The sequence below is a fragment of the Rhinolophus sinicus genome, linkage group LG11 (assembly GCF_036562045.2).
Source record: "Rhinolophus sinicus isolate RSC01 linkage group LG11, ASM3656204v1, whole genome shotgun sequence".
Classification (NCBI taxonomy): domain Eukaryota; kingdom Metazoa; phylum Chordata; class Mammalia; order Chiroptera; family Rhinolophidae; genus Rhinolophus; species Rhinolophus sinicus.
This window is the reverse complement of record NC_133760.1, coordinates 3235921-3249539: the sequence shown is the minus strand read 5'-3', so window position 1 is coordinate 3249539 and position 13619 is coordinate 3235921. Positions and strand designations below refer to the sequence as shown.

The window sequence follows — 13619 nt, the reverse complement described above, 5'->3', positions numbered from 1 at the left end:
TTGTTTTCTACATTTTGTTGATTGTGAAGTTGTTGCTATGAACATTTGCTTACAAGTTTTTGAACACCTGTTTTCAGTTCTTTTGGGTATATATCTCTGTTCATTGGTAATTTTATGTTCAACTTACTGGAGAAATGCCTAACCTTTTTCCAAAGTAGCTATGCCATCTTACATTTCCACCAGCATTCCATTTCCTCCACGCCACATTCTCATCAACACTGGATATTTGCTGATTTTGATGATCATAACCATGCTTGTGGGTGTGACATAGTATCTCTTTGAGGTCACCTGGTCAATCCCAGCCTCGCCACTTAGTGTGTCACAATGTGATCTCTGTTTCATCGTCAGTCTCCTCTCCCAGTGGCTTCACCCACAGAGGTCCTTCATTCCACTTTCTGCCTGAGAGACTTATGCTACTAATGTCCTTCCGCTTCTGCTCTGATATTCATCTGTGCCATTCTTGGTACTCTGTAGAACCAGATTTCCCAATGTACAGTGACACTATTGGGACCCAGAAGCAATGAGTTGCCAACATTCACCTTGCCAGTAGGAAGACAAGAAATGTCCCAAACACACAATCTGCAGGAGATGCTGTATCTCAGAGGTGCTGTAAACAAGAAGGCACAGGGATGAAGGTGAAGACTGGAAACCATGTAGGAGGGGGCATGGAGTTTTTGGTGGTGATTAAATCAAAATTTGTTCATTATAGCTCAAATTCATGGGGGTCAGGAATCGAGTCAATTAATCCACAAGAATTGAGTGATGTCACAGTGTTATGTGGACACAAAGGCAGGCGCTCATATATCTTGCATCTGCCAGGTCTAATGCACAGGTGGGCCCAGAGGTCTGATAAGCAGAAAATCCTATGCTAGTGTTTTCCACAGGGTGATTTCAAAGTATTGAACTTTTTACAGTGTATGTCAGGGTTTCTCGGCTGTACAAAGAGCTGAGAAAGGGAAGAGTCACTTTCTTCAGGTCTTGGCTCAGAAGCTCAACAGTGTAGTCCATGGGTTGGATCCCTATACAGGTCAAAGCAGACTGCCCAGGGCAGAGGGGAAGGGACTCATGCCACCTTCTATGGGAAATATGTGAAAGAATTTGTAGATGTCATACGAATGGGCACAGCGAGGTGGGCTTATTGAGTTCTCCTTTGGAACTTACCACAAATTGAACATATGTAAGTCGTCCAAGGACTCTCTGCTCATCACACAGAATACCTAAGAGACTTTCACAAGGATTACTTGAAGGTGGGCAAACCGGGCTTGCAGATGAAGAGGGAAGGATGTGGTGCAAAGAGGCAGCCTGCATCCATGGTTGCCTAGACACAGGCCCCGTACACAGAACAGATAAAACAAGATCCAGGTGGTGCGCTCTTTCCCTGTGTTCCATAGCTAATCTCTCTTACCAAGAAAGCAGCATAACCAGTGTTTGAGGCAGTAACCTCAGCTGAGATCCCCAGCAGGGCCCTAGGTAAGACAAGAAAACAATCGCCATACCTAAGCCTCTCGCTTCACACTCCCAAAGCAATCCTACCCCACCCTTCCAGAGTCACAAGCTGGTCCCTGAACTGAGGAGTACTGTCACATACCAGAGGAACTGTAGTGCTCAGGACCTGGAAAAGCCAGTTGCAGCTGGGACCTAGGGAAGAGGCTGCACCAGAGATGGTAGACCCCTTCCCAGCCCCCTCCTTTTCTGGCCTGCCTGCAGCAGAGCAATTACTGCTTTAGAGACACAACCAGGGGTTAGCAGCAGGTGGCAGAGGCAGCTCTGGGCTTTCAGCATCTCAGAAATCTCACACCTCCCACACCCCTGATGGAACAAGTGCCCTAAGACTCAGGAGACCAGGGTACAAAGAGTAAGACCACCTCCCAGTGGCTGGATATGGTCCTAGAAGCACACATTTGTATGGGTGAGTGCAGAAACTGCAGTGACTTTGTAAAACTGCCAAGCACAACCCAAAAGGCACTCATATAGAATGTAGTTTCAGGATCACTCTGGATGCCAGGTGGCTGACTCTGCTTCCACAAGGCACAGAGGAGTTTTTGTACAGCAGAGGAAAACCTGGAGATAGCTTGGTGGGCTCAAGCAAGACTGGCACTGCTTTTGTTTATTTAGTTAGTTCAGTATTACTATCATTTTTAGCATATATATATATATTTTATATATATATATATATATATATATATATATATATATTTTAGCATATATATATATATATTTATTTATAATTTTCCCATTTCTCTATTTCTTCTTTTTTCTCTCCCTGCCCTACTTTCCTCCCTCTTTCCATTTTTCTGTATTCAGTTTGTTTCTACTTTTTGTTGTTGTTCTTGTTGTATTTTTTATTGAGTGCTGGTTATTGGTTGTTTTTACATGTGACTGTATTTGGTTTTTTCTTTGTTATTGCTGTGCTTGTTGATTTGTCTTGTTCTGAAACGGCCCTACACCAGGGCCCAGCACACAAAGCACAAGATTCAACACATCCCGAGGGCAACTCCAGACCAAACCTGAATATTATCTGGTTTGACCTACGAGTGACACAACCAGAGGGAATTCTCTACATTCACAAGAGCACAAAGTGGTCCGGTCTCATTGAGCCATCAACCCTCATGCAGCAGTTCCTCCACTGTAGGCACAAGTCTGACTAAGAGTCAATCCCACCTACTGACAAGCCAAAAACAAAGCCCAACTTCAACAGAAGAATACAAACAACACAAGGGACACCTTTGGAGCAAATGCACAGATTAGGAAATTGGTGCAAGTCCAATAGAAAGAAACACATACTACATATGATCATTTAGCAAAGACTGAGAACCCTAGTGGATCTACCTAATACATTGAAGAAAACAGTCAGCCAGAATGGGGAAAAAAGAAATACGTCCCAAAGAAAAGAACAGGAGAAATATCCAGAATTGGAATAAAATGAAATAGAGGAAAACAACCTATCAGAGACAGAGTTTAGAAACTGATGATACAAATGTTTAAGGAGTTTGGTGATGACATAAAGAAGGATAGAGAAATCATAAAACAGCCAGTTAGAACTAAAGAACACAATAACTGAAATAAAGAACACACTTGAAAGAATTACCAGAGGTTGAGGATCGAGTCAACAATTTAGAAGACAAGTTAGCAGAGATCACACAAGCGGAACAACAAAAACAAAAAAAGAATAAAAAGCAATGAAATTATTTAAGAGACCTCAGGGATAACATAAAGCGCAAAACATGTGCATCATAGGACTACCAGAAGGTGGGAGAGGGAGCAAGGGATCTTGAACATATTTGAAGTAATAATGACTGAAAACTTCCCTAACTTAGGGAAGGAAATTGACATACAAGCCCAAGAAGTGCAGAGAGTTCCAACCAAGATGAACGCAAACAGGCTCACACTAAGACACATTCTAGTAAAAATGGCAAATGTTAAAGACAAAGATAAAATCCTAAAAGCAGAAAGAGAAAGACTGGGTTACATACAAGGGAACTCCTTCCTATAAGACTATCAAAAGACTTTTCTACAGAAACTTTGAAGGCCAGAAGGGAGTGGCAAAAGGGATTCAAAGTGATGAATAACAGAGACCTACAACCTCTATTGCTTTATCCAGTAAGGCTATCATTTAAAATTGAAAGAGAGAGAAAGAGCTTCCCAAAAAAGAATAAGCTAAAGGAATTCATGACCATCAAGCCAGCAATGCAGTAAATGTTAAAAGGGCTTCTGTAAACAGAAGAAAGATGAAAACAATCTAACTAATGAAGACCAGAAATACAAATAACAAACTGGCAACAACTATGTACCTATCAATAATCACTTTAAATGTAAATGGGTTATATGCTCCAATCAAAAGACAGCGTGGCTGAGTGTATAATAAAACAAGACCCTTGCATATGCTGTATACAAGAGACTCACCTCAGATCAAATGACACACACACTCTGAAACTGAAAGGTTGGAGTAAGATATTTCATGCAAATGGAAATGAGAAAATATTTGGAGTAGCAATAATTATATCCGACAAACTGGATGTTAAAATGAAGAACATATTAAAAGACAAAGATGGGCACTACATGATAATAAAGGGATTGATTCAACAAGAGGACATAATACTAGTAAACATCTATGCACCCAACATAGGAGCACCTGAATATATAAAACAGATATTGACTCTCATAAATACAGAGATCAACAGTAATGCTATCATAGTAGGGGACATCAATACCCCACTGACAACAAGGGACAGAGTCTCCAGACTGAAGATAAATATGGAAACAACGGCCTTGAATGACACACTGGACCAGTTGGATTTAATTGATATTTTCAGAGCATTTCACCCCAAAGCTGCAGAATACACATTCTTCACAAGCTCACATGGAACATTTTCCAAGCTAGACCACATGTTATGCCACAAAACAAGTCTCAATAAATTTAAAAAATTGATATCATATCAAGTGTCTTCTCTGACCACAGTGCTATGAAATTAGAGTCAACTGCAGGGGGAAAAAATGGGAAAACACAGAAATATATGAGGGCTGAATAACATGTTACTAAATATTTAATGGGTCAACAACGAGATCAAGGAAGAAATCAAAGGATATCTTGAGACAAATGAAATTGAAAACACAATGACCCAAAATTTATGGAATGCAGCAAAAGCAGTTCTAAGAGGAAAATTCATAGCAATGCAGGCCTACTTAAAGAAACAAGAAAAATCACAAATCAAGACCTTATCCTTACACTTAATGGATCTGAAGAAAGGACAGCAAAATGAATCCAAAGGGAGGACAAGGAAGGAGACAATAAATATCACAGTGGAAATAAATGAAATATAACACCCCCCCCCCAAAAAAAAAAAAAAAAAAAGAATACAAAAGATCAATGAATCCAAGAGCTGGTTTTTAGAGAAGATTAAAAAAAATTGACAAAACATTAGCCAGACTCATAAAAAAAAAAAAAGAGAAACAGGACCCAAATTAATAAAATCAGAAATGAAAGAGAAGTGACAACAGACACCACAGAAATAAACAAAATTTTAAAAAAATATTATAAGCAACTATACGCAAACAAATTAGACAATCTGGAAGAAATGGACAATTTTCTAGCAGGATGCAACCTCCCAAGGCTAACTCAAGAAGAAAAGGAAAACTTGAATAGACTAATTACTACCAGGGAAATTGAATCAGTAATTAACAAGCTCCAAACAAACAAAAGCCCTGGACCAGGTGGCTTTACAGGTGAATTTTACAAAACATTCAAAAAAGAATTATAGGAGGCGAGGAAAAATGGCGGCGTGAGATGAGCCTCTGTAAAGCTCCCCTGGAATTTACAACAAATTGAACAACAATAACTCCACAAAGGACTCCCTGCACAGCAGACAGGCAAGACGAAGAGGCCGACTACCGAAATCACCTACAGGTGGGAGATTCGCGCGAGCAGGGGAGGAGGAAAGGGAGAAGTGCGGAGACGGAGCCGCGCGGGCGCAGGACGCAGACCTAGCTCAGTGCTCCGAGCTCGCTGCATCCCAGAACTACTGCAGCTGTGGGAGAGGGAAGAACTCGGGCTGCTAGGGCTCTGTTTATGGCCCACAGGGCTGAGGGGGCAGCATATAACACAGCTGAACCCAACGCTCACAGCAGAGACCTCTGAGAAAAGACTGAGGGAAGAAGGCTGAAAACGGTGGTTTAAGCCCTCACTGCCAAGCAGAGAATGGAGGCCTTAGGCACTGAGACTAGCCGCCCCCTCCACCCTCCCAGAGCTCACCCCACCCCCACTTGCCTGGTGCTAGAAACAGAACAGTGGCATTGTCAGATCAAGAGAACAGAATATTTGCTGTTCTGAGAACTGTGGACCGCAGGCACAAATTCTCAGCCCAACTAGTTCCGGCAAAGGGGAGGGAGCTGTGGAAGCAGGACCGGCTTTGGTGGCGGTCGCTGCATTTGCTCTGGGCCACCTCTCACAACTCACCCCGCCCCTGACCCCACCTATCTTGGTGGATCCCTGCAGGAGTAAACAGAACTGCTGAAACTTACGGGCTCTGAATCAGGAGCTGGAAGAGCTTTGGAACATCAAAAGCTCTCTGCATACCCACCAGGACACTGCACCCTGTGACCTAGACGAACTATTAACAGAGGAGAAGCCCATCTCCCAGGGAATCCCCCCATTGTGTAAAAAGCTGGAATAGTGCAGAGAAAACATAGCACTACCATGTGGGAGAAGAAAAATAAGCTGCAGTCAGAGAAAAAATAAAACATTCTACCAACAAGTACTGGAAAACAAAAGAAAGACCGCTTCCTATCAACCTGTTGCAGAAGCCACTCCTGTAGATGTCTAGGAAGAGAAATAGTAAACCAGTAATTGCCATGAATAACCAAGGCAACAAGATAGCTCAAAAAGAAAGTGAAAAATCTCCAGAAAAAGGCACTTAAAGATACAGAAATATGTGACTTAAATTACAGAGAATTCAAGATTGCAGTTCTGAAAAAACTCAACGAGATGCAAGAAACACAGATAGCCAGTTAAATAAACTCAGAAACACAATCAAAGAACAGCATGAGCATTTTATGAAAGAGATTGAAATTTTAAGAAAGAACCAAATAGAATTTCTGGAGATTAAGAACTCAATAGAAGAAATTAAGAATGAAATAACCAGCTTAGGTAGTAGAGTTGACCAGATGGAGGAAAGAATCAGTGACATCGAAGATAGAAACCTGGAAATGACACAGATAGAAAAAGAAAGAGACTTGAGACTTAAAAGAAATGAAAGAACTCTACAAGAACTTTCTGACTCCATCAGAAAGAGCAATATAAGAATAATGGGCATACCAGAAGGAGAAGAAAGAGAGAAGGAACAGAGAATATATTCAAACAAATTGTCGATGAGAACTTCCCAAACTTGTGGACAGAACTGGACCCTCGAATCCAAGAAGCAAATAGAACACCTAGTTACCTCAATCCCAACAGGCCTTCTCCAAGGCACATTGTATTGAAGCTGTCTAAAATCAACGACAAAGAAAGAATCCTCAAGGCAGCCAGGGAAAAGAAGACGGTAACTTACAAAGGAAAGCCCATTAGATTATCATCAGATTTTTCAGCAGAAACTCTACAAGCCAGGAGGGAGTGGAACCAAATATTCAAACTATTGAAAGAGAAAAATCGTGATCCAAGAATAATATATCCAGCGAAGATATCCTTTAGATATGAAGGAGGAATAAAGACCTTTCCAGACATACAGAAGCTGAGGGAATTTTCTAATACACGACCTGCACTACAAGAAATACTAAAGGAGGCTATTCGACCACCATCAACAGGGACAATTTGTGGCAACCAAAACTCAAAAAGGGGGAGAGTAAAGGCCTAAACCGGAATACGGGAATGGAGAAAGTAAGTGTGCTGAAGAAAATGGAATACTCTAAATATCAAAGTTTCTTTTACAGAAACTTAAGGGTAACCACTCAAAAAAAATCCAGAACTGAAATATATACTGTAAAGAAGAATAGACTCAAAGAGGGAAACATCATAGAATAACACCACACAGAAATAACAGACAACAACAAGGCAAAGAAACAATGGAGACACAGCCTTACCAGAAAACTAAAGATAGAATGACAGGAAATCCTCACATATCAATAATCTCCCTAAATGTAAATGGACTGAACTCACCAATAAAAAGGCACAGAGTAGCAGATTGGATCAAAAAACTAAACCCAACCATATGCTGTCTCCAAGAGACACATCTCAGCTACAAGGACAAACATAGACTCAAAGTGAAAGGGTGGAAATTGACACTCCAAGCAAATGGTACCCAGAGAAAATCAGGTGTAGCCATAATGATATCAGATGAAACAGACTTCAAGGTGAAAAAGATAACAAGAGACAAAGATGGACATTTCATAATGGTGAAGGGGACTGTACAACAAGAAGACATAACAGTCATCAATATTTATGCCCCCAATCAGAGAGCACCGATATACACCAAGCAACTACTAACAGAACTAAAGGGAGAAATTGACCAAAACACAATTATACTAGGGGACTTAAATACATCATTGACAGCTATGGATAGATCATCCAAACAGAAAATAAATAACGAAATAGTAGCCCTAAATGACACATTAGATGAAATGGACATAATTGACATTTATAGAGCACTTCATCCTAAAACATCAGACTATACATTCTTTTCTAGTGTACATGGAACATTCTCAAGGATAGACCATATATTGGGACATAAAATCAGTCTCAACAAATTTAAAGAGATTGAAATCATACCATGCATATTCTCTGATCACAAGGCTTTGAAATTTGATATCAAACAGCAAAAAAAGCGGAAAAAAACAAATACATGGAGATTAAACAACATACTTTTAAAGAAGGACTGGGTCAAAGAAGAAATTAGAGGAGAGAGAAAAAAATACATAGAAAAAAATGATGATGAAAAAACATCCTACCAAAATTTTTTTGATGCAGCGAAAGCAGTTTTTAGAAATTTATCTCATTACAGGCCTATCTCAAGAAACAAGAAAAGAAACAAATAAATAAATAAATGTTACACCTTAAAGAAAGAACTAAAAAAAAAGAGAATAAGTGAAACCCAAGGTCAGCAGAAAAAAAAAAAAAAAAAAAAAGAGAAGAGAACTAAATAGAGAACAAAAAAACAAAAGAAAAAAAAATGTGACAAAAGAGCTGGTTCTTTGAAAAAAAAAACAAAAAAATTGAACCCTTGGCTAGAGAACTAAAGAGAAAAAAGAGACAGACATTAACAAAATCAAAAAAAAAAAAAAAAAGTTATCACGGACACCACAGAAATACAAAGGATCATCCAAGAATACTATGAAGGACTATATGCCACCAAAAAAAACAAACTAGAAGAAAGAAACAAGTTCTTAGAAACATATATAGGCTGAACCATGAAGAACTGGAAAATCTAAACAGACCGATCACCAGTAACGAAATTGAATCAGTCATCCAAAACCTTCCCAAAAGCAAAAGTCCGGGACCAGATGGCTTCACTAGTGAATTCTACCAAACCTTCAAAGAGGATCTAATACCAATCCTGCTCAAACTCTTCCAAAAATTGAAGAAGAGACAGTACTCCCTAACTCATTTTATGAGGCCAACATTACCCTGATACCAAAACCTGGTAAGGACAGCACAAAAAAAAACTACAGACCAATATCTCTGATGAATACCGATGCAAAAATCCTAAATAAAATTCTAGCAAATCGAATACAACAATGCATTAAAAATATTATTCATCACGACCAAGTGGGGTTCATCCCCGGGGCACAAGGATGGTTCGACATCCATAAATCCATCAATGTGATACATCACATAAACAAAATATAGGACAAAAAAATATGGTTGTATGAATTGATGCAGAAAAAGAATTTGACAAGATACAACATCCATTTATGATTAAAACACTTAATAAAATGGGTATAGAAGGAAAATACCTTAACATAATAAAGGCCATATATGACAAGCCCTCTGCTAATCTCATAATTAATGGTGAAAAACTGAAGCCCTTTGCTCTACGTTCAGGAACACGACAGGGCTGTCCCCTATCACCTCTGCTTTTCAACATAGTGTTGGAAGTCCTTGCCAGAGCAATCAGGCAAGAGAAAGAAATAAAAGGCATCCAAATTGGGAATGAAGAAGTTAAATTATCACTCTTTGCAGATGACATGATGCTATATATATCACCAAAAAGCTATTAGAAACAATCAGCGAATACAGTAAAGTTGCTGGCTTCAAAATCAACGTACAAAAGTCCATTGCTTTCCTATATACTAACAATGAAATCTCAGAAAAAGAAATAAAAAAAAATTCCTTTTGCAATTGCAGCAAAAAGAATAAAATACTTAGGAATAAACTTAACCAAGGATGTGAAAGACCTATATGATGAAAACTATAAGACATTTTTGAAAGAAATTGAAGAAGACACAAAGAAATGGAAAGACATTCCGTGCTCATGGATTGGAAGAATCAACATAGTTAAAATGGCCATATTACCCAAAGCAATATACAGACTCAATGCAATCCCCATCAAATTCCCAATGGCATATTTTAAAGAAATAGAACAAAAAATCATCAGATTTGTTTGGAACCACATAAGACCCCGAATAGCCAAAGCAATCTTAAGAAAAAAGAACAATAATGGAGGTATCACACTTCCTGACTTTGGCTTGTACTACAGGGCTACAATAATCAAAACAGCATGGTATTGGCAGAGAAACAGGCACATAGACCAATGGAATAGAATTGAGAACCCAGAAATAAAACCACATAAATATGGACAGATAATTTTTGACAAAGAAGCTAAAAACATACAATGGAGCAAAGACAGCCTCTTCAATAAATGGTGCTGGGAGAATTGGATAGCCACGTGCAAAAGAATGAAACTGGACTGCTATTTGTCACCATGTACCAAAATTAATTCAAAATGGATCAAAGACTTAAGCATAAGACCTGACACAATAAACTGCATAGAAGAAAACATAGGTACTAAACTTATGGACCTTGGGTTCAAAGAGCATTTTATGAACTTGACTCCAAAGGCAATGGAAGTAAAAGCTAAAATAAACGAATGGGACTATATGAAACTTAAAAGCTTCTGCACAGCAAAAGAAACCATTGACAAAATAAAGAGGCCACCAACTGAATGGGAGAAGATTTTTGCAAACAGTGCCTCCGATAAGGGCTAATATCCAGAATATACAAGGAACTCATGCAACTCAACAACAAAAAACAAACAACCCAATTGAAAAATGGGCAGAGGACTTGAAGAGACATTTCTCCGAAGAGGACATACAAATGGCAAATAGACATATGAAAAAATGCTCAACATCACTAATCATCAGAGAAATGCAAATCAAAACCACAATGAGATATCACCTCACCCCAGTCAGAATGGCTATCATCAACAAGACAAATAGTAACAAATGTTGGAGAGGCTGTGGAGAAAAAGGAACCCTCATACACTGTTGGTGGGAATGCAGACTGGTGCAGCCGCTATGGAAGGCAGTGTGGAGTTTTCTCAAAAAATTAAGAATAGAATTACCATATGATCCAGCAATCCCTCTCCTGGGTATCCACCCAAAAAATCTTGAAAACATTTATCCATAAAGACATGTGTGCTCCAATATTCATTGCAGCTTTATTTACGGTGGCCAAGACATGGAAACAACCAAAATGTCCTTCGATAGATGAATGGATAAAGAAGTTGTGGTATATATACACAATGGAATACTATTCGGCAGTAAGAAAAGATGATATAGGAACATTTGTGACAACATGGATGGATCTTGAGAGTATGATGCTAAGCGAAACAAGTCAGACAGAAAAAGCAGAGAACCATGTGATTTCACTGATATGTGGTATATAAACCAAAACCAACAAAAGAACAAGACAAACAAATGAGAAACAGCAACTCATAGACACAGACAATAGTTTAGTGGTTACCAGAGGGTAAGGGGGTGGGGGGTGGGAGATGAGGGTAAGGGGGATCAAATATATGGTGATGGAAGGAGAACTGACTCTGGGTGGTGAACACACAAGGGGATTTATAGATGATGTAATACAGAGTTGTACACCTGAAATCTATGTAATTTTACTAACAATTGTCACACCAATAAATTTAAAAATAAAATAAAATAAAATAAATAAATAAATAAAAATAAAATAAAAGTTATATGTATTTTCACTCATTTAATCCTTACTCTTACTTTGTGATCCTCTGAGAGCCAAGGTACTAAAACCATGTCTTCTTCTTTTGAATTAAAGTTTATTGGGGGTGATAATGGTTAGTAAAGTTACATGGGTTTCAAGTGTACATTTCTGTAATACATCATCTATATATCACATTGTGTGTTCACCACCCAGAGTCAGTTCTCCTTCCATCACCATGTATTTGATCCCGTTTACCCTCATCTACCATCCCCATGCCCCCTTACCTTCTGGTAACCACTGAACTATTGTCTATGATTTTTTGTTTCTTTGTTTGTCTTGTTCCTTTGTTGTTTTCAGTTTTATATCCCACATATCAGTGAAATCGACTTTTTCTGTGTAATTTATTTCGCATAGTATAATAATCTCAAGATCCACCCATGTTGTTGCAAATGGCACTATTTAATCTTTCTCATGGCAGAATAGTATTCCCTTTGTATATTTATCCAATCATCTATCGAAGGACACTTTGGTTGTTTCCATGTCTTGGCCACCATAAATAAAGCTGCAATGAACATTGGCGCACATATATCTTTATCAATAAATGTTTTCAGATTTTTAGGGTAAATATCCAGGAGAGGGATTGCTGGGTCACATGGTAATTCTATTCTTAATTTTTTGAGGAATCTCCACACTGCCTTCCATAGCGGCTGCACCAGTCTGCATTCCCACCAACAGTGTATGAGGGTTCCTTTTTCTCCACAGCCTCTCCAACACTAGTTATTTGTCTTGTTGATGATAGCCATTCTAACATGGGTGAGGTGATATCTTATTGTGGTTTTTATTTGCATTTATCTGATGATTAGTGATGTTGAGCATTTTTTCATATCTCTCTTGTCCATCTGTATGTCCCCTCTGGAGAAACATCTATTCAGGTTCTCTGCCCATTTTTCAAATTGGATTGTTTGGGTTTTTTTGCTGTTGAGTTGTAGGAGTTGTTTGAGTTTTTTGAGTTCCTTCTATATTTTGGATATTAGCCTCTTATCGGAGTTGTTTGTCAAAAATATTCTCCCATTTGGTTGGTTGTCTCTTTATTTTGTCAATGGTTTCCTTTGCTGTGCAGAAGCTTTTTAGGTTGCTATCTGTCACCATGTACCAAAATTAACTCAAAATGGATCAAAGACCTAAATGTAAGACCTGAAACAATAAACTGCATAGAAGAAAACGTAAGTACTAAACTTATGGACCTTGGGTTCAAAGAGGATTTTATGAATTTGACTTTAAAGGCAAGGGAAGTAAAAGCCAAAATAAATCATGTCAATATAAATTTGTGTCAATACAAATGCTCAGTTCCTTTCTGACTTCCGTGAGCTGGGAGTTTGTGTTCTTATTTCTCTAATGATTCTGATGTGCCCCCAAAGTTTGAGAACACCTACACCAGAAGGAAATGCCAAAATTAAAGAACTATCTAGTGTAAGACACAACCATTTGAGATCTAGCAATCCTGCCAGAAGAAATATAATAACAAGAGGAGAGTAAGCTGCCACTTAGCACAAATTGGTCCATCCAGATGCCTAAACAGAATGAAAACTATGACCTAAAGAATTATTAAATTCAAAACATCCACACATCAAATCTATAAGGATTAACTGTTTTTAGCTTGGCTATTGTGGGATACTGAAACAATCCAAATTAAAATAAGAGTGAAATCATTGCCATTTCAGCATTGATATTGCCATAAAAAAAATTGGAGGCTCCTTAGATATACTGCCTCTATGTTATAAATAATTTGAGAGCCAAGTTGATTTACATGGCAGAATTAGTTACAGGTTTAAAAATTAATGAAAATTATTATTCTGAATCAAAGGAGTTTTGATTACATAAAATATGCTTTAAAATGTATGTCATGCTCCATGTTTGTTGCTAGTATTAGATTGGAAAAGCATGACAGGATTTCATGAAGATA

General features: G+C 38.4%; 1 protein-coding gene across 1 annotated transcript in view; it reads left to right on the top strand.

The window, feature by feature from the left end:
• Positions 1-13619, top strand: part of LOC109437586 (uncharacterized) — a 68193-nt gene that overhangs the window by 28550 nt on the left and 26024 nt on the right. The window lies entirely within an intron of this gene.